The sequence below is a fragment of the Hevea brasiliensis genome, chromosome 7 (genome assembly GCF_030052815.1).
Source record: "Hevea brasiliensis isolate MT/VB/25A 57/8 chromosome 7, ASM3005281v1, whole genome shotgun sequence".
NCBI classification, from domain to species: domain Eukaryota; kingdom Viridiplantae; phylum Streptophyta; class Magnoliopsida; order Malpighiales; family Euphorbiaceae; genus Hevea; species Hevea brasiliensis.
In genome coordinates this window covers 59,015,322-59,036,191 of record NC_079499.1, presented here as the reverse complement: position 1 = coordinate 59,036,191, position 20,870 = coordinate 59,015,322, and positions in this window count along the sequence as shown.

The following is a 20,870-nucleotide window of genomic DNA, read 5'->3' as shown; positions in this document are numbered from 1 at the left end:
TTGTACCACGAGGAAGCACGTAGCTCTACACAATAATCTCGTGTCGGTACTGTAATCTGCAGCTTACAATACAAACATTGAGAACACTATATAGTCACTACGTTATAACCTCATGGACTAGGTTTTCTTAACATCTTATCTTTCTCGAATTCACTAATATCCTAAACCGATTCTGATTACAATATCCATTAATTATTACTAACAGTAACATCTTTGCCCTCATCTAGAGCAATTCTTTTACTGTAACTTACTTTTAGGTCCTCTTGCCTTACATTAAGTAGGTTTGCCAATTAGCTTTATAATTTATGGTATGTTAGAAAATACTTTTAGCTAACAATTCTTCCAAAATTAATGTCAATCATACTTGTTATTATAATTATTATCCTAAAGAACTAGTCACTAATACCTCAAAATTCATTTCCATGTAAAGGAATAACAACAGAACATGTAGTTCTGACACTCACACACAACTAAGTAGTGCTGGGATCAAATAATAACTAAAATTAAGAACTTACCAGCAGCTACATCTGAAGTTTCTGCTCTTTCACCTTGGCGCATAGTGGATGCTCTGACTGGTGCGCTACTATATTCGGGTTGATTCACTGTGTTATAGTGGTGAGGAGTACCAACTCTATTTCTATCTTGACTCTGACTGACGGTCTGTGAAATCCGGAGAGCAGATCAAGGTGGTTTAGCATAATCTTTAGCAAAGTGTCCAAGTTTTCCACAATTGTAACAGGCTCCAGAGGCCTTACGACAAATACCTCCATGATATCTTCTACAAGTTTCACATTGGCGGGAAGGGTAGGAACTTCTAGTTGTTCGACGACTAGATCTTAGTGATCTATGCCCTGATGATCCGCCTCTATCATATTTCTGAGTTCGGGGTTCCTCAAATTCTTTTCTCTTTCTCAAATTACTGTTCGAGCTCTGACCCATAGGTTTCTCCCTCTTTTCCATTTCACACTGCCCTTGTGGGGGTTGGGTCTGTACTTGGGCTTGGACTGATATCAGCCATTTGTTGGAAGAAAGTGGCCATTTGCTGGGCCATTTGTGCAGTAATTTGTACGGGTAAAACTGGTATAGTCGGGCCTTCGATACTTTGTGGAGCTGGGGCCTCAACTTGTACTTCTGCCATCATGGACTGTTCTACTATCTCATTCTTCTCTTCCATATCTTTCCACAAGATTCTCTATTCCTGTACAACCAACATAAGGAGATTCCTCTCCATTAGTTCACATTTATGATGTAAATGTACTATATGTATCAAACATTTGAGCAGTTGTAGTTACCGACAAAAAGATTTCAAATTCACAGTTCGAAATTTACTTTAAAACCATTGCTCTGATACCACTAAAACATGTCACACCCTACCCCTCTGTAAGGCATAACATGATCCCGTAGTATACCTAATGAATTACCAACTCCGTCTACTGATAACCCATTAAATACACTACAAGGGATTTTCAAAACTTTTCTTACTTCTTTTACAGTGGTGAGCACTATTTACAGGTGTTAAAACCTTTTTGGTCAAGTGATAAAGCGACACATTTGACTTAATTGGAGTTTCTGTAAAAATTTTGGCAGAGTGCCATCTGTATTTTGGATAAAACAGTTCTTCAGAAAACCTGTAAAAAGCACTTCAATATGTATTTGCAAATCTCAACTCCAATATATTTCTCAACTCAATCCATAGTGATTTTTCGAAGACTGAGATAAAGGAAATATAATACAAAACTATTTAAGTAAATGAAATCTCAAATTTACATTTTCAATAATTTACATTTAATTACATACCAAAATGTTTTACAAGAGTTTTTATACAACTGCTCAAATAATTTACATACATATTATTACATGCTTACATCAAAACCTATGTACATGGGTATATCTATGATATACCTGGGGCTGATCTGAATGTATCCTCAAAGCAACTTAATCACTGCTCTATGCTCTTCTTACCTGCGACAGCATACAAAGCTATCGCTGAGTGGTGAACTCAGTGGTGCACAACTATAATTTAAAACATAGTACAATATACATTGACAAATTTTACAGTAAATAATTTGAGAATCTGAATACTGATCAAATTCCAAAACTCAAAATATTCATTGCCAATAATGTAAATCATTTGTATAAATGACTTGGAGCACAAAATTCAATTTGTCAAATCTTGACTATCCATTTAAGTAATTCCAACAAAATCAATTATACATAAACCATAATTGAAATCACCATTCAAAAGCCATTCTGTATCTCAAAAATCATTATGTATCTCAAAAACCATGTTGTATCTCAAAAATCATACTATATCTCAAAAATCATACTGTATCTCAAAAATCATACTGTATCTCAAAAATCATACTGTATCTCAAAAATCAATCTTTATCTCACTAATATGCAAGACTAATCCGAAAGGGCCATATTCGATGTGATTCTAACTCCCTATGGTCGGGGAGGTCGAATCTGATTCTAACTCCCTATGGTCGGGGAGGTCGAATCATCGTGCACAGTACCATCACAATAATGAATCTTCCGTAAGGGCCATAACGATAAAATAAACTTAGATCTAACCTCAAATCAGAGGAGAATCTAAGCCTGTGCACGTACCATGGTAATCAAAACACAACTCACTCCATTGTCTTCTCAACAAATGAGAGAGACGGGTAATAACCTAGTCAAGCATCTATAGTGAGATATAAAACAATATCACAATCCTTTTAGCAAGCATAAATCACAATATAATTCGATTCAAAGTCAATTCCAATATCCAATAATTTTTATGCTCATCACAATTCAAATAATAAAGTTTTCATTTTTTCCATGAATATTACCATCACAATTCAAAACATATTCTATCACAATTTTCCAAAACATAATTTACTTAATCCATAACAATGCTTAATACTTATGGAAATACCATTTCACAAAGCCAAATTCATACATACAATAACAATTTTCAATAATCATGGAATTAAATCCAATGCTTGTTAAACATAATTCATAAGAAAAATATATCATTTAATCATATGAAATATTCAAAACAAAATCAGTTAAAAACTAGTTGTGCACAAACCTCTGATGACTGTCTCCCTGATCTGGACTCAGTGTTTCCTTCCCTTTTGCTGAGTCCTTGTTAACTGAGAAACACAATTTGAAGTGTTTCAGTGCTAAATTAAACTGTCTCTATCGATGGTGTTTGGTAAATAATGCACTGAACTCAATTATTCACTTAATCACCTAATATACCAACCCTCATTGCGTTTTAGGTAAATTAGGTCTTAGTGTCATTAATATGTCACATTCGATAGGGTTTTAGGTTTGGTACGTTTTACCAAAGTCATTTCCTTGTTTAGTGCATTTTAATGCAAATTGCTGGATTCCGGAACACTGGTTTGACCTAACCGGACGATCTAGTTCCCTCGGTTTTTGGGTCTCGGTCGAAACTACAAACTTGTAGATCTAGGTCTTATTGCACGCGGTGCAAAATTTCAGGTCAATCCGAGTTAAGTAGACCAAGTTATGGTCATTACACTATTGCTGGTCAAGTGGTACCATTTTAGGTCAATTTTAGGTCAAATTGGTCAATTCTGGTTCGGCCAGTTTTTGGACCCGAACTTGTGCAAGTTGTTTGACTTGCTTATGGTCATTTCTGGGCTTTGGTGTCTTCATAAGACTTGTAGATATGGGTCTTAGCTATTCATGGTTAAAATTTCAGGTCAATTGGACCTGTTTTGAGTGAGTTATGGCCTAAACACTCACTGCTGCCCAATTGGTCATTTTTCAGGTCCTAATTGCACCTAATCCGAATTGGTCATTTTTTTAGGTCACCTTGCAAGCAGAATTTTGGCATGGTTTCTCAATGAAAGTTGGCACATTTTGTGCCTAGTTTCACCTCAAATTGGTCTCATACCAATTGAGGTTACACATTCAAGGTTATAGGCTAAAATATACACTGCCCTCAATATGCATTTCACACCCCAACTTCAAACACACACTTACCTTTGCCATTTGTTTACTTACTTACCAAACTGTTTTGGCACATTACCAAAAGCATTTTCTACATTACATTAGCATTATTTTGGGCAGATTCCAATCACCCTCAACACACCAAATATCATTCACAATTACAATTTCTAAATACCATTACAACCACACCTAAACATTACAAACTTTACATACACTTTACAACATTCATTCACATACATATCATCAATCCTTCTAGGTCAATATTCTGCCCACTCTTCCTTCAATATACACCATTTCTCAAGTGTGCACAAGCTGCCACAAATCATTCATCAACATCACATTGCCGTACCATATGCCAATTCCCATCAAAGTGCATAATTCACCATATAAACATGCAATAACTCACTAAGTTACTAAATCACCATTATTAACATTCTTTCCCATCAATTATATGCACAAATACCTCATCATAAACGTGACCCATGGCTGTCCAAAATGAAAATAACAATAACCCTTCAAACTCAAAATTTTCCTCCACCAAACTAACACCCATAACATAAACATAAACTTTAACAAAGAACTTCTCAAAAATGCAAACTTACCTTTAATTGTAAATTGCTAAACCTTCACCAAACTTCTCAAAATTGGTATCAATATCTTCCTTGTGGTGTGTAGACAAAGTTTAATGAAGAACCCTAGGTGATTTGGGGTTGAAATGAGGGATTAGGTGAGCTTGGAGAAAATGTTAATGGTGTTTCCTCTCACTTTCATTCACGGCTAGTTTATGGAAATGGAGAAGATGAAGTATCCAGCTGCATGTTAAGTGTACACATGTCCCACTATGTGTTTAATTAATTCCCTTAGTGGTCCACTTAGTCACTTAATCATATAATAAGCTAAATTCCCACTTATTCCACATTTAACCTTTAATTTCTACTATTTACTTTAGGTACCACCAATTTAATTTTTCATTTTATTTTCTAAGTGTAATATTATTTATTTTTAATGGACATTTAGGTCAAAAGACACTTCAGGATGTCAAATGACCATAATGCCCCTGTTCGGGTGGCATTCCCGATTTTTCGGTATTATCGGGTTTTGTCTGTTTTTCGATTTCTCACTTTTCTTTGTACTAATTATTTAATTTTTCTTTGATCTTTCTAATGATATTTATTCTTCAATAAGGTTCTATTTAAGTCCAAAAAATGTTTTCCAGTGTTCCATGATCCAGTAGCTAGTCAACGGTCCACGCCGTGACTTCGTCTGATCACCCATCGCTAGGTTTCCCGGCTCGTTTAACTTGATCACATTTCTTTGCTATTATTTTTCCTTTGTTTTTCTTGTATTTTATTTTCTTGTATTTCATTATTTTATGTCTCCTCCCTCGTGTCAAAGTGTAGTTCTAGGCATCCTAGCTGTCCGGACAGCACTGGTCACCGGAACAGCAGAACGCACTACCGAACTTTGGGGTGTTACAACGACAAGACATACTCACCCCAATAATCGAAATCAATGAGGGAGGAAGCTAGCTATCTAATGAGTACTCATCCATACTCACCTCAGACTGGGAAGTCAAAGAAGGAGGAACATAATCATACTCACCCCAGACTGATAAGTCAAAGAGGGAGGAATAATCACACTCACCCCATTAATGGAGGAGGAACATAATATCCCTGTCATGCTAATTGTGAGTCAAAACAATTCCAAACATTTTATTCAAATGATCCGTAAGAATCCAATAAATTTCCAAAGTTATAATTTCATTCACAAAATGGCAACACAATTCGTAATTCACTTCAATTTCCACAAAACCATTTCTGATTGCTTTTCAATCAATAAGTATCCATCAATATCATTCAAACAATTTTTCACAGTTTCAAACCATTCACAATGTTTTTCAATCAATAAGTGTCCACCAAACACATTTCCACAATTTAAAACAATAATATACAAATAGTCATAATTTATTTCAATTGAAAAATTCAAAAGAAATAGCCGTTGTGCACAAACCTCTGATGACTGTCCCCCTGGTCTGGACTCAGTGTTTCCTTACCTTATTCTGAGTCATACTAAATAGAGAAACACAATTTGAAGTGTTTCATTACTAAATTAAACTGTCTCTATCGATGGTGTTTGGTAAATAATGCACTGAACTCAATTATTCACTTAATCACCTAATATACCGACCCTCGTTGCGTTTTAGGTAAATTAGGTTTTAGTGTCGTTAATATGTCACATTCGATAGGGTTTTAGGTTTGGTACGTTTTACCAAAGTCATTTTCTTGTTTAGTGCATTTTAATGCAAATTCTTTGGATCAGGGACACTGGTTTGACCTAGCCGGACGATCTAGTTCCCTCAGTTTTCGGGTCTCGGTCGAAACTACAAACTTGTAGATCTAGGTCTTATTGCACGCGGGGCAAAATTTCAGGTCAATCCGAGTTAAGTAGACCAAGTTATGGTCATTATACTATTGCTGGTCAAATGGTACCAATTAGGTCAATTTTTGGTCAATTTGGTGAACTCTGGTTCGGCCAGTTTTTGGACCCGAACTTGTGCAAGTTGTTTGACTTGCTTATGGTCATTTCTGGGCTTTGGTGTCTTCATAAGACTTGTAGGTATGGATCTTAACTATTCTTGGTCAAAATTTCAGGTCAATTGGACCTGGTTTGAGTGAGTTATGGCCTAAACACTCACTGCTGCCGAATTGGTCATTTTTCAGGTCCTAATTGCACCTAATCCGAATTGGTCATTTTTTTAGGTCACCTTGCAAGCAGAATTTTGGTATGTTTTCTCAATGAAAGTTGGCACATTTTGTGCCTAATCTCACCTCCAATTGGTCTCATACCAATTGAGGTTACACATTTAAACTTATTGGTCTGTTTGCACACTGCCCTCTATATGTCTTTCAAACCCCAATTCAAACACACATTTAACTTGCTCTACTTTAAATCCCCATACCTAATTCTGATTTTATACCATTCCATATTCATTTATCACTTCTTACTATGGTCAATTTGGACAGAATACAAACATTCTCAATACATCAAATACAACCCTAAACCACAAAGTCCAAATTTAGCAATATATGTACATAAATACACCTAATCATTACATATAATCTCCACTACTAATTTACATATACATTCATCAATTCTTCTATGTCAACATTCTGCCAACACTTCCATCAATACATACAATTATTCAAGGGTTCCCAAGCTGCCGAAATCTTCTTCAACACCACATTGCCCTACAATCCATCAATTCTCATCCAAGTGCCAAAATCACCATATATATGTGAAACAATTCATTAGGATATTAATTTACCATGATCAACATTATTTCTCATCAATTATATGCATAATAAATCATCAAATGTGTGACCCCATGGCTGTCCAAAAATGGCTATCTCAATAACTATTTAAACTTCAAAATTTCCTTCACAAAACTAACACCCATAACATAAACATAAAGTTTAACAAGGAAATTCTCAAAAATGTAAACTTACCTTTGTTTGTAACTTGCTAAACCTTCACCAAACTTCTCAAATTTGGTATCAATATCTTCCTTGTGATGTGTAGACCATTTTTTATGAAGGAACTTAAAGGATTGGAGTTGAAAATGGGGAGGTTAAGTGAGCTCATGCAAAACGTCAATGGTGGATTCTTTCATCTTCATTCACGGCATGGTTGAGCTAAGTGAGGAAGATGAGGTTTGAGTGGGAGAAATCTGCCCACTTATGAGTATATTTAATCCATTTAATGTTCTTAGTGGTCCACTAAAAAAAATTATATCATATAATAAGCCAAATGTGCATTTATTCCACATTAACCCATGATTTTAGCTATTTGTATTAGGTACCACTAAACTAATTTTTCATTTCATTTTCTGAGTGTAATATTATTTATTTTTAATGGAAATTTAGGTCAAAAGACAATTCGGGCTGTCAAATGACCATAATGCCCCTGTTCGGGTTATGTTCCCGATTTTTTGGTATTACCGGGTTTTGTCTGTTTTTCGATTTCTCACTTTTCTTTGTACTATTTATTTAATTTTTCTTTGATGTTTCTAATGATATTTATTCTTCAACAAGGGTCTATTTAAGTCCTAAAAATATTTTCCAGGGTTCCCCGCTGTCCAGGGCCAGTCAACGGTCCACGCCGTGACTTCCCGGTGCGGTCACCCATCGCTAGGTTTCTCGGCTCGCTTAACTTGATCACATTTCTTTGCTATTATTTTTTCTTTATTTTTCTTGTATTTTCTTTTCTTGTATTTCATTATTTTATGTCTCCTCACTCACATTGAAGTGTGGTTCTAGGCATCCTAGCTATCCAGACAACACTGGTCATCGGAACAGTATAACGCACTACCGAACTTAGGGGTGTTACATGTAATAAGACATAGACCTACAAGTTTGTAGTTTGGATCGGAACCCAAAAACCGAGGGAACTAGGTCGTCCGGTTAGGTCAAAATAGTACACCTAAATCCGGTAAATTACAATAAAATGCAATACACTTGGAAATGAAATTGGTAACATATACCAACACTAAAGGGGCTATAAAATGTGACATATTGGTAATATTAGAATTGACTCACTTAGAGTGCATCAAGGGTTAACATTATATGTTGACTAATGAAATGAATTGAAGGGAATAGTACCAAAAAAATTTAAATATTGGATTTTATTGTTGAAAACAAATTCATTGAGTACTGAAACACTTTAAATTGTGTGTTTCAATTAAAAAGGATATTGAGAAGCATAAGGGACATTGAGTCAAGGCCTAGAGGAGACTCAAACCAGGTCTGTGCACAATACTTTTTATATTCACTGCTTTTACCAAAAAATTTATTTGGAGAAATGAGTTATGAATAATTTTTTATTGTTTTGGCTTTGAGAATATTATTTGGAAATTATTGTGTTGCCTACTTTGCAAATGCAAATTTTTAGTTAAAATGTGATTTGTGGTTTGTATAAAATATTTAAATATTGTAATTTGGAATTGTTTTGATTCACACTTGGCATGAAAATATTACTATGTTACTCCTCCATTTATGGGTTGAGTGTGATTATATTCTTCCCTCTTTGACTTGCCAGTCTGAGGTGAGTGTAGATGAGCACTCAATATCGAGCAAGCTTCCTCCCTCATTGATTTCAATTAGTGGGGTAAGTGTGCCTTATCGTGGTGTACAACACGGCATGTTCGAAAAATTTGTGTCATGACCTATGTTGTGTTATTGATTGGCAACACTGTGTTATTCAATTTTTTGATCAAATTTGTGTTATATGAGCTTTGAAAAATTGTGAATTGTTTGGATTGTAAATTGTCAATAAAAGTTTTACATACCACATTTTAAATTGTTATTGTGCACCACTGAGTAAATTTTACTCAGCAATAGCTTTTTCATTGCTGTCACATGTAGACAGATGGACAGAGCAGCAGAGTAAGCTACTTGTGCTACATTTTAAGATTTCGCCACATATATTGAGTATACCATATTGTGTAGTTTTTGCTGTAATGTATGTGCACTGCATGTATATATTGTACTTGGTCTTGAGCAGTTGTAAACTAAAATAGTAAATTATTTTGGCTTGTAAAAATATTGTGGTATATTTATCTTATCTCAGCTTTTGGAAACACTGGAAAATTGATTGTTGAAATGAATTGATAATGTTGAGAAATTTATTGTGTTGAACAAATTTATTGGAGTTTGGGATTGAGAAATATATTGGAAGTACTTTTTACAAGTTTTTGAAGAACTGTTTTATTCAAAATACAGATGACACTCTGCCAAAATTTTTACAGAAATTGTTGATATTCAGATTTATTGTTTGGTTTCACTTTAGTAAAAGGAAATTTTTAATACCTATAAATAGTGCTCACCATTGTAAAAAGAAGTAAGAAAAGGTTTAAAATCCCTTATAGTGTATTTAATGGATTATTAGTAGACGAAGTTGGTAATTCATTAGGTATACTACGGGATCATGTTATGCCTTACGGAGGGGTAGGGTGTGACACCTTTTCTATTACACATAAATACATTATGTAAATGGAAAAGTGAAATTATCTTTTATTAATAAAATATGTACAAGATACATACTAAATGATATACTCTAGGGCATACTACTAACAGTTTATGCTTTGTGAAAGTTGTATGAATGTATTGGATCTTAGAAACACTTTCTAATAATTTTAATTTAAGAGGAAATCATAGTTTTTCCCTTTGAATCAATTAAGAAATTGAAAGGAGAAGGAGAGAGCAATGTGATGGCAACTTATTGAAGAAAAGAGAGAAGTGGCTATTTTTTCTTATAACCTATCTTTATATACTTACGTCAAACCCTAACTCTCTTACCATATGTCATCACAAGATCCCATCTTTTTACTATTTTATTTAATCCTATGAAGTCAAGTGTCAAGCTCCATTTAAATTATGACATGTGGTCTTCCATCATAGGAAGACAAGTGGTAAGATCATATGGTGCCATGTGTCACCATCTCATGGTGCCGCATGTCACCATGTGAAAAGACTAATTTGCCCTTACTCTTTAATTTGAGTTCTCAACCCAAAATTATAATTTCTCCCCTTTAATTCAATTTATATCAAATATAAATTAATTAATTAATTAATCTCTATTAATTAATTTCTCATAATTAAATTTATATTTAATCAAATTAAATATAAATTTAATTTATACTATACATCCAATAACCTAGAGTTGGTTTCAAGTCATGCTAGAGACTTTGCAATCTTATTACAAATCAAACCTCTTTAATTAATTAATTAATTAAACTCTTTAATTAATCAATTAAATCACATTTTAAATGGTGATTAGCTTGTGTAGATGTGTGACTTACTAGGCTCATTACTTATTAGCAATGAGAAATGATATTAACTCTTAATATCATTAGAACTCTTTCTTGCCGTAAATGACTTCTCTAAATCATTTTAGGCATCTCATTGACCATGGTTAACACATAGCATAGGATGCCATGACCACCCAATCAGTAATATGGAATACCTTAAATAAACCTTTAATCATATGTTACCATGCACTAGAATCTCTCCGTTACAAAATCCCAATTCGTGTTGGAGTCATGGTTAATGTCAAACCCCATTTGCTTTGACCATTATGTTCTCTTTTAATTCCAGTTCTTGATTAATTAGATTTTCTTGTCAGAAACTCTTTTCTGACAAAATCTGTCTGTTCTAGCCAGGAACTTAAAACATCAAGAACAATTAAATGAACATAAGATTTTATCCCTATTTACTTAGGGTAACGGATTCCATCTTGATCAATACCTATCTCCATATATAACTAGTAAGAGCCAACACATGCCCATATAGCCGTACACAATACAAGTATGAAAGCAGTATCAAACTCAAACCACCTGTATACAAGATAACTGTGTTATCTCAGGTCTAAAGATTATATGCACTAATATCATATATGACAATGCATTGACCAGAGTAAACTCCATGTGCTTGTCATAAGCATCACTGGTTCGGCCTACTTATCATATATAAGTGCCTATAATGGTTGTTATGTGGCATGAGACTCACCACTCCATCTTATGAAATACCTTGGGAACAAACATGATTACAATCTTTCTGGATAAGTCATATCCTTTGTGAAGTATCCTCGATTGTTAACCAATTTATGATACTTTGTTCTAGAAATACTACCACTCATATTCTTAATAAGTTAAGAATAGAATTTCTAACAAAATATCAATAGACCTTTTCAATTATACATAAATATATTATATGAATGGAAAAGTGAAATTGCCTTTTTATTAATAAAATATGTATAAGATACATATAAAATGATATGCTCTAGGGCATACTACTAACACAAGCACCATCTGGTTTACTACAACCAATCTCTATAATGAAGTGGAAATGGGAAAGGATTACTATGGACTTTGTTACAGGACTCCCTCCAACAAAGAGAAAGCATGATTCAATATGGGTCATTGTGGATAGATTAACCAAGTCAGCCCATTTTCTTCCAGTTAGATAAGACTATTCACTACATTGACTTGCTGAATTATACATCAGTGAGATAGTCAGATTACATGGAGTGCCTATATCTAGCAAATCAGATCGAGACCCACGGTTTACATTAAGATTTTGGGAAAGTTTGCATAAGGCCTCGTGTAATGCTCTCACAGTAGTTAGTTCGTACATTCTACTGTTCGACGACTAATGTCTATGCGGACAGTCAGAATGTCTGGAATTACACTTAAACTATAGTGAAAAGACATAACTTAATGGAATAAATGTTAAGAAAATATAAGAAATAATTTTGGGACTTAATTAAAGGTTTATTTAGGTAAAAATGACATTAAAGATGTCAAAGAAAATTTTAGAGAATTTATTAATTGGTACAGACAAAAATAACCCGATAAGCACAATGAAGGACATTTTGGTCATTTTACCCCCAGAAATGAATTTGAACCTAAATGTCAATTAAAAATAAAAGAAATTAAAATAATTAAAATAAATTAAAATAAGAGAGAATAAAATAATTAACATAAATTAAAAGTATAACTTGATTTATGAAAATGAGAAAAGAAAGAAGAAGAAGAGAAAAGAAAAGCAAAGAAATAGACTTATAACATAAGCAATGACATTATAAAAAAATTAAGCACAATAATTATATATATATATATATATATATATATATATATATATATATATATAGACATAAGAGAAAAAACTCACATACCTCAAGTCATCTTCATTATTTCTCCTCTCTCCTTAGCCAGCCACCATGTTTGCTTTCTTCCAACATTTTTATCAACCTTTAAGCTTGAATCTCTCTTCATTTACTCACCAAAACTCATAGTCCTCTTCATTAAAAATTAATCCTACACCTAGACAAAGAGATTTAAAGCAAAGAAATTTGGAATTAGTGAATTTTGGGAAACTTGAAGCTGAGTCACAAGAGGTAAGTGCGAGATACCACTCCCTCTCTTCTTTAAGTCTTGTAAGCATGATGAAATGAGTGAGCATAACATGAAATTAAAAACAAATGATAAGAAATTTAAGAACCCTAATTTCGGCAACCATTAAACTCCTTGGGGTTTGATGCTTTTAAATGATGAAAATTGGTTCCATGAGGATGTTTGATAAGTTGATATGATTAGAAGTTTCAATGAGTTAAGTTTGTATAAATTGGATAATTGAAATTAGGGTTTGTGATAATGAATTTGGGGATTTTGTCTTATACTTGAAATTGACCTAATTGAGATGAAATTGTTGCTTGTATGTGTAGGAGGGGGGCGTGAGGTAAAATATCATCCATTAGAAATATATAAAATGCACCAGGTAATACCCAGGAAAGATGGTGGAGTCACAATGGTCTCAATTAAGTACCACCTCCTTAGACAGCATTTCCTAGACATGAATTTCATACAATCCTAATAGAATCAAACCACTGGTAAGTACCGTCTTCCCATAACACTACCTCTAATGGATGGAAATTATGGTTGATTAACTCAAATGGAGGATGTAGTAAGTTAAAATCTAAGTATGTGCATGTAGTGCTTGAATTAAGGGTGTGAAGTGGAACCTTAATGCTTTGGGCAAACTGCCATGTTTGGCAGCCTATTAAACCATGAATTTATGTGTGAATATGTAGTGATTAATGAAATATGCTAGTGTTAAATTGTGGGCAGCATGTGTAAGTGATATTGAAGTATGATTATATTGAAGTGTACGTGTAATATTGACATTGAGATATGTTGAATTTTGGTGGAAGTGAATGTTGAACTTGATGGTGAATTGTGCGCATTGAGCACTTAAATGTTACACTTAAAATTGTTCTTTGGAATTGTGTACAATATATATATATATATATATATATATATATATATATATATATATATATATATATATGTATATATATATATATATGTATATATATATATATATGTATATATATATATATATGTATATATATATGGAAGTGTCATTGATTGAATATTGAAGTAATGAGGAGGAGAAGGAATATCAAATTGGAAGTGTATGTATTTTCTGCAAGTTGTGTATTGATGGCAGTACCTAAATTAGGTCATAAGTGCCAAACTGTAAACCTAATTGGTATGAGGCCAATGGAGGGTGAAACTAGACACCAAATAGGCCAACATTCATGTCGAAATATTGCCAAAATTCTGCCTAGAAATTGACCTTAAAAATGACCAAATCCGGAATAGCAACCTTGCAACCCATATTTTTGACCATATGAATAGTAGTCATTAGGATGACCATAACTCACTCAAAACAGGTCCAATTGACCTGAAATTTTTACCATGAATAGCTTAGACAAAGAGATACAATTCTTATGAAGACACCAAAGCCCAGAAATGGCCAGAACCAAGTCAAATCGCTTGCACAAGATCGGGTACCAAAACTGCCAGAACTAAAAGTGACTTAAAATTGACCAAATTTTGCACTAAAGGTGCAATCTGTCTAGCTTTAGTAAATTGACCATATCTTGGTCTATAGAACTCAGAATGACCTGAAATTTTGCGCCGTGTGCAATAAGACATAGAGCTACAATTTTTCTTCTTTGACCAGAAGTTAAAAACCAAGAGAAATAGGACTCTAAGCTGGACCAATCTAGCATACCAAAAATTGAGAATTTGACATTTACACACAATGATGCTTGAAGCAATTTGGCAATGAATGCTAACTTATAAAAATAGTAAATTGCACTATATTGGCAGCATATTGAATTACAATATGTGATATGTTGATGCTAGAAACAACTTATCCATAGTACCTAAAAAGGTCAACATATGCATTGACTTATGAATTACATAATAGTTAGTAAACTCTAAAAATTGAAGAATTAAATAATTAATTTATAATGTGCCCTAGTTTGCCTAGTTGACTAGTTTGGATAGGTTGGCATGCCAATAGGATTCTGACAGCTGTTCTGTAAATGGCTTCATGCCATACTGTGTTTTTATGGCTTATTATGTTGCACTGTGACTTTAATAGCCTATTGCTATACATATTGTGTATTTATTATTGGCTTATCACCAGATTGACTATATGGATTTTTAGCCACGCTATTTACATACCGGGAGACATTTTGTGACCGATGGTGTGATGGCCTGAGATACTAGGTACCCAGTGCCAGTATATCCGTTTATCCAGTCTGGTTAGTATATAGGCTACACGGACAGTAATTCAAGTACTATTAAATTCAAATAGCTAAACCCAGTCTATTGACATACAGCACTACCAAAAATTAGCAAATATTAAAATGTTAGCAAATAAAAGTAGAATCAACAATTGCAAAGTATATCGATGTTATAAATTCTTAAACACTTTATTTACTTTATTTTAGTGTATATTTCTTTATATTTGGCACCACTAAGCAAAATTGCTTAGTGCGTTGCTTTTGTAATGCGAAGGTATTGGAAACACAGCTGGGGAGCCAGTAGGCCTACGACCGGGTGAGACATCAGATCTGCACAGGAGTCCAGAGTCATCTGCACTGCATTGCATACATGGTAAGACTTAGGATATCTTGTATTTTGTACTTTTGTTGTATTTTTGAAATTCGACCTTGTATTTGGTAATGTTAGGAAAGCTCTAAAGTTCGTAATATTTTGTACATATTAAATAACATGGAGATTTTTTGGATATATTTGAATTATTATGGACTGTATTATGGAACTCTTTAATGACTATAAAAGTCTATTGACTTTACTGAGAAATAAAGATGGTGAAATATTTGAGATTTTGATATTATCATATTAAACTATTTTCAACAGGTTTGGAAGGACAGTTTGTCCAAAATACAGATGACACCTTGCCAAATTTTTATTACAAATCTTGAAACACTGATTTTATCAAAGTATGAAAATAGTATCAGCATGATATGAATATTACATAAAAGACTTCTTAAAATCAAATTGAGCTCAGGTAATGAAATAATCATAGACTAGGTGTTCTGGCCCGCCATGTAGCACGCCTTGCTCGGCTGTTCTGTAAACGGGTGAAGGGTGTTACATTTAGTGGTATCAGAGCACGATTTAGGCGTTTCTGGACCTAGATAGTTTGCATATCATGCATTGCATTATAAGTGTTAAGATGACTCTAATGCATATCTTTTGATTTGTTATGTTGATCAGAATATGGACTCCACATCACAGAGAGCGTCGATAAGGAAGTGAAAAGTCATGCTCCATCTATGACTGAACCAGGAGACAGGAGGGAACCTGCTCTACCAGTACTAGGTGCACCAGCCACATTTCAGCAAATGGTTGAGTTTTTTAGATAGATGGCAGGAGTTATGCCACCACCACCACCTCCACTTCAAAAATCTCATATGGAGAGACTCAGGAAGTTTGGAGCATTGGATTTTCTAGGCAAAAGGGAAGATGATTCTGTCACAGCTGAAAACTGGTTAGACAGAACTGGAAGAGTCTTGAAACAACTTCATTGTACTCTAGAGCAAAATTTAAAAGCTGATGTATCACTACTACAAGATGATGCATACCAATGGTGGGATACAGTGACTAGTAAGGTGCCACAAGAATAAATAACTTGGGATTTCTTTCTCACTGAGTTCAGAAAGCAGTATGTGGGCAGTGTATACCTGGAAGAGAAGAGAAGGGAGTTTATTACCCTATGTCAGAGACAGCTGATAGTGGCTAAATATGAAAGAGAATTTGTCAGATTGAGCCGCTATGGGCGGGAAATAGTCCCTAATGAGGCAGAGAGATGCAAGAGATTTTAGGAAGGACTCAATAATAACACTAAAGTAATGATTATAGCCTTGGGGATTGCAAAGTTTGCCAAGTTAGCAGAAGCTGCACTGAAGGTTGAAAAAGTTAGAATTAATGAGCAGAACAGAAGGGATAGACAACAGAAAAGAGGTCAGGGACAGACCGGTACATCTTCTGCCCCTTGTGAGAAATTCAGAGGTTCACCTACTCAGAGTTTCAGTGGAGCACCAAGTCAGGGTCAGTCACAGAGGCCCAAATCTCAGTTTGCACCAAGGAGAGGCCAGTCCACCCCTTCAATGGTTAACTCTCCAGGGACAGGGTACAGGGGACCAGCCCCAACAGTATCTATTACTTGCCCACATTGCCAAAAATGGTATAAGGGTGAATGTTGGAGGATGATAGGTGCTTGTTTGCTGTGTGGATCTATAGACCACCTAGTCCGAGATTGTCCTCACAAAACTGCTACATCCACTCTGGTATCAACTGATAAGTCTGCCCCTCCAGCTCTAAGGGGTAGAAGGCCGGGCATAAATAAAGGTTTATTGAAATGTAATTAACACTAGAAATATCAAAGAAAAATTAATAAATTAGTACAAAGAAAAATAAAAAAATCAAGAAATAGATAAAAATCGGTGTCACCAAAAAATCTGGAATATAACCCGAAGTGGGGCATTTTGGTCATTTAACACTACGAGCTACCTTTTAACCTCAATGTCCATTAAAAATAAATGATATTGCACTTAGAAAATGTCATGAAAAATTTAATTGTGACACATTATGTAAATAGTGAAAAGGGGAAGAAAAATGTATAAATAATGGAACTTAAAATAATTAAACATTTAACTTAAAGTTAATGCTCCACTAACTCAAACCTTTGGACACCTATCTAAGCAATTTGTGGGCAGAATCACCATCTTCAACATTGAAAGAAAAACTAGCCGAAGTGAATCACCATTGAAAGAACTCCATAGGCGGCCATTGAAGGACCTCCATGCAACCCCATTCCAATCCTCCTTTCCACTTGGTTCCTACATTAAAGCTTGCCTACTTACCTTGGGGAAGATATTGGCAATAAGAAAAACAATATTTAGTGAAGTTTTGATAAGCTTCATAAGTGGTGAGTGTCCAAAACCTCTCCCTTGCTTTAGTAAACCTTGTGTTTAGGTTGAGGTGAGTATTTTGGTGAAGAGAAATGAAGAAAATCTTGAGAAATGAAATGGTCCATTTTTGGCAGCCATAATTATGTATTGTATTTGAGTTTTTCTTACCTCTAATGGATGGAAATTATGGTTGATTAACTCAAATGGAGGATGTAGTAAGTTAAAATCTAAGTATGTGCATGTAGTGCTTGAATTAAGGGTGTGAAATGGAACCTTAATGCTTTGGGCAAACTGCCATGTTTGGCAACCTATTAAACCATGAATTTGTGTGTGAATATGTAGTTATTAATGAAATATGCTAGTGTTAAATTGTGGGCAGCATGTGTAGGTGATATTGAAGTATGATTATGTTGAAGTATATGTGTAATATTGACATTGAGATATGTTGAATTTTGGTGGAAGTGAATGTTGAACTTAATGGTGAATTGTGTGCATTGAGCACTTAAATGGTCTATCCAAAATTGTTGCTGGAATTGTGTACAATATATATATATGGAAGTGTCATTGATTGAATATTGAAGTAATGAGGAGGAGAAGGAATATCAAATTGGAAGTGTATGTGTTTTTATGCAGGTTGTGTATTGATGACAGTACCTAAATTAGGTCATAAGTGCCAAACTGTAAACCCAATTCGTATGAAGCTAATAGGGGGTGAAACTAGACACCAAATAGGCCAACTTTCATGTAGAAATGTTGCCAAAATTCTGCCTAGAAACTAACCTTAAAAATGACCAAATCCGGATTAGCAACCTTGCAACCCAGATTTTTGACCATATGATAGTAGTCATTAGGATGACCATAACTCACTCAAAACAGGTCCAATTGAACTAAAATTTTTACCATGGATAGCTTAGACATAGAGCTACAATTCTTATGAAGACACCAAAGCCCAGAAATGGCCAGAACTAAGTTAAATAGCTTGCACAAGTTTGGGTACCAAAACTGCCAGAACAAAAAGTGACCTAAAATTGACCAAAATTTGCACTAAAGGTACAATCTGTCCAGCTTTAGTAAATTGACCATATCTTGGTCTATACAACTCAGAATGACCTGAAATTTTGCCCTGCTTGCAATAAGACATAGAGCTACAATTTTTCTTCTTTGACTAGAAGCTAAAAACCAAGAGAAATAGGACTTTAAGCTAGACCAATCTAGCACAACAAAAATTGAGAATTTGACATTTACACACAATGATGCTTGAAGCAATTTGGCAATGAATGCCAACTTGTAAAAAATGGTAAATTGCACTATATTGGTAGCATATTGAATTACAATATGTGACATGTTGATGCTAGAAAAAACTTATTCATAGTACCTAAAAAGGTCAACATATGCATTGACTTATGAATTACATAATAGTTAGTAAACTCTAAAAATTGAAGAATTAAACAATTAATTTATAATGTGCCCTAATTTGCCTAGTTGACTAGTTTGGATAGGTTGGTATGCCAATAGGATTCTGACAGCTATTCTGTAAATAGCTTCATGCCATACTGTGTTTTTACGGCTTATTATGCCGCACTGTGACTTTAATAGCCTACTGCTATACGTATTGTGTATTTATTATTGGCTTATCGTCAGATTGACCATATGGCTTTTTAGCCACACTATTTGCACACCGGGAGACACTTTGTGACTGATGGTGTGATAGCCCGAGGTTCTAGGTACCCAGTGCCAGTATATCCGTTTATCCAGTCTGGTCAGCATATAGGCTACACGGGCAGTAATTCAAGTATTATTAAATTCAAATAGCTAAATCCAGTCTACTAACATACAACACTATCAAAATTAGCAAATATTGAAATGTTAGCACATAAAAGCAGAATCAGCAACTGCAAAGTATATCGATGTTATAAATTCGTAAACACTTTATTTACTTTATTTTAGTATATATTTCTTTATATTTGGCACCACTAAGCAAAATTGCTTAGCGCGTTGCTTTTGTATTACATACATGGTATTGGAGACACAGCTGAGGAGCCCAGCAAACCTACGACCGGGTGAGACATCAGATCTGCACGGGAGTCCAGAGTCATCTGCACTGCATTACATACATGGTAGGACTTAGGATATCTTGTATTTTATACTTTTATTGTATTTTTGAAATTCGACCTTGTATTTGGTAATGTTATGAAAGCTCTAAAGTTTGTAATATTTTGTACATATTAAATAACATGGAGATTTTCTGGATATATTTGAATTATTATGGACTATATTATGGAACTGTTTAATGACTGTAAAAGTCTATTGACTTTACTGAGAAATAGAGACTGTGAAATATTTTAGATTTTGATATTATCATATTAAACTGTTTTCAACAGGTTTGGAAGGACAATTGATCCAAAATGCAGACGACACCTTGCTAAATTTTTATTACAAATCTTAAAACACTGATTTTATCAAAGTATGAAAATAGTATCAGTATGATATGAATATTACATAAAAGACTTCTTAAAATCAAATAGAGCTAAGGTAATGAAATAATCGTAGACTAGGTGTTCTGGCACGCCGTGTAGCACGTCTTGCTCGGCTATTCTGTAGATGGGTGCGGGGTGTTACAGCTAGGATGCCTAGAACTACATTTAAATGTTAGTGAGGAGACATAGAATAATGAAATACAAGAAAGAAAAATACAAGAAAAACAAAGAAAAATAATAACAATGAAATGTAACCAAGTTAAACAAGCCAGCACCGCAGCGATGGGTGACCGCATGGGGAAGTTACGGCGCAGGCAATAGTCGACCCCAGAACTGCAGAGAACCCTCGAAATTTAGTTTCGAGACAAAATTAAAGACTTATTGAAGTATAAATGTCATTAGAAATATCAAAAAAAAATTAATTAATTAGTACAAAGAAAAACGAGAAATCGAGAAAATGACAAAACTCGGTGTTACTTAAAAATCGAGAATACAACCCGAATAGGGGCATTATGGTCATTTGACACCTAGAGTTGACTTTTGACCTCAATGTCCATTAAAAATAAGTGGTATTAC